Below are 2,846 nucleotides of genomic sequence, written 5' to 3' on the forward strand. Positions count from 1 at the left end.
TTTTGAGTATTTTTGGCCTAAAAACACCCCTTGCGCCGCCACCCACGGCAAACCACCACCACCACTAGCTTCACCGACCTCCATAGGCCCTACCCTATCAATCTCGGGTCTTCGTTTGCACCCGTTGAAAAGTGGGTATCTGTGACCCATGGCCACAGTGTATTTTACACAGTTCTGCAGCTGTTTTTCCACTTCGGGCGCACCCGTGATCCTCCAGAAATTATTATATCGCGCTGTAAGTATTTTCCAAAGATTTCTCGTGAATTTTATGTATTTTTGCACTAACACATTTCACTGCATTTATTTGGCATGCCGAACTGAGTCCGAGGAGTTCGGAGGTCGGATGGATTTGTGATTGGAGTTGTTGGTTGATTTGGTTGATTTAGAACAGTGTTGGTATATGTTCATGTCATTATTTCATGCATAATCATGTTTGTAAAGAAAACTGGGCTTTCGTGTATTGCATTTATGCTCATGTGTGATTTGAAAGACTATGATTTTATGAGAGAATATTTTTGGGTGTGTGTGTATCACGAACCCCAAGCCGAGATGGGGTATTATCTCGGTGGAGCACCTCTGGTCACTCGGGAGCGTAATATACTGAGTGACGTCCCCTGGATTGTCGCTGGGCGACAATGGGATCGGACGAGAGGGTCTTGTGCCAACTCTGTGGTCCTTCTGCTGGTGGGGACTAGAGGATGCTTGGCCACGTACGCGCTGGGCGCGGAACTGGGCATCGCTCGTTGTGTAGTAGATGTACCCACGAACGTGTTGGGCGCGTAAGTGGGCATCGCTACGAAGCCAGACTATGCGGATGATCCATAGAGGAGCTCATGGTGCATATGCTAAAAATAGACTATTTTCTGGGAAAATAGCGTGTGTTGAATTTTTGTGTAATTCATTTTCTGGAAAAATGTTTTATGGATATTTTGGCCAACTGGGATTTTAGTGTGTGTTGAAATAATCATTTTCGGGGAAAATGACGTTTTTTAGATTATTGCATATTTTATCATGTGCATGCATGCTGGTTGTCTTAAATGCATTTTATTCCTGAGAACTGTTTGGTTTGTACTTACCTGCGGTACCATGTTTGGTAATGCAGATTTTGATGCAGAGGAGGATGAGGGCGAGCTTGAGGACCCGACGAGTGGCCATGGATCACTCACTTGACTACTTTATTTTAATGCGTTGTATTTTAAGTTTTGGATGACTGTATAACTATTAATTATACTTATACGGATGTTTACATTGAATTTAAATTCTGGTACTTAGTTGACTATCCGCTGCATTATTTTTGTTGTACATCGTTGCATGTACACACACTGGCACTTCGTTGGGATGCATGACCGTATTGTCACCATCCGGGCGTCTCGATCCCTGTGTTTTTGTTTAAAGGGGGTCGGGGGCGCCACAATTCAAGCCATTGAGGTTATGTTGCGGTCTTGTGTCATGGAAATTTAGGGAAGTTGGGAGAATCATCTGTTGCTATTTGAGTTTGCTTATAATGATAATTTTCATTCCTCCATTCAGATGGCCCCGTATGAAGCTTTGTATGGAAGGAAATGTAGATCGCTCTTGTGTTGGGATGAAGTTGGCGAGAGCAAATTGTTTGGGCCTGAGATAATTCAAGAAATGAATGATCAAGTTCAGTTTATAAGGACTAAAATGACGGAAGCGCAAAGTCGCCATAAGAGTTATACAGATACGAGAAGAAGAGACATATCCTTTGAAGTAGGTAACTGGGTTTATTTCAAAGTCTCTCCTATGAAAGGCATTAAGCGCTTTGGTAAGAAAGGAAAACTTAGCCCAAGATATGTTGGCCATTTTCAGATCGTAGAGAAGGTTGGACTTGTTGCTTATAGAGTGGCCTTACCAGACTATTTTGGCGGTATGTTCTTAAGTCTGCTCTTAGTTGAATCTTTTTCCCATCTTAGTCTTAATGTTGACCTTGCCAATTTCGAGGACGAAATTTTATTTAAGGGGGGAGAATGTAACACCCCGTATTTTAGTGTATTTTTACTGAATGAATTATTTTTATGGATTCAAAAATTTATTCTCTTATTTTAAAATTGTTGATTTTTTTTAGTGGATTTATTTTATGATTTTTAATTTTGTGAAAATTATTTTGAAGTGCTTTCTTATTATTAATTATTGTTATATGTTTAAAATCTCTTTATTCTAAATTAATTACTATGAGATTTAATTATTTTAATTTCACTTTACCATTACGTTTAAATTATTTTATTTAACTTGCTGTTTTAAAATCGTTTCTGTTGGATCATTTTTGTGACCCAAAATGTGAGGATTGGACCTCATTTCTTTCCATACATTTTCTCTTTCCTCTTTTCTTTTTCTTCGTTTTTCTTTTTCTTCTTTCTTTTCTTTTTCTTTTCCTGGTTCTCCCCTTCTCGCGCGCGCACTCCCTCCCTCTCTCTTCCTGTGCGTCGCCCTCTCCCCAGCCCGCCGCCGTGATCCGGTGGTGGCCTTCATCGCCCAGTCCGTTCGCCTCCCCTGCCGCCGGCGACCTCACCACACCAACCTCACCTCCGTTCGCGCTGCTGTTAACCACCAGCAGCCCTTCAAAGCCGCGGCGTCACCTTCGCTCCAGCGCCACCGTCGCGCCACCTCCAGCCACCATCTTCTCACCACTTCATCCTCGACCTCTTGGCAACCCATTGGACCCAACCCCACCTCCGATCCGTCACCGGTGAAGCACATCCAACTCCATTTTTGTTTTGGGTATTTTTGGCCTTAAAACACCCATTGCGCCGCAACCCCCGGCCAACCACCACCACCACTAGCTTCCCCGATGTAACACCCCGCATTTTAGTGTATTTTTAATGAAG

Source organism: Juglans regia, chromosome 12 (genome assembly GCF_001411555.2).
Source record: "Juglans regia cultivar Chandler chromosome 12, Walnut 2.0, whole genome shotgun sequence".
NCBI classification, from domain to species: Eukaryota; Viridiplantae; Streptophyta; class Magnoliopsida; order Fagales; family Juglandaceae; genus Juglans; species Juglans regia.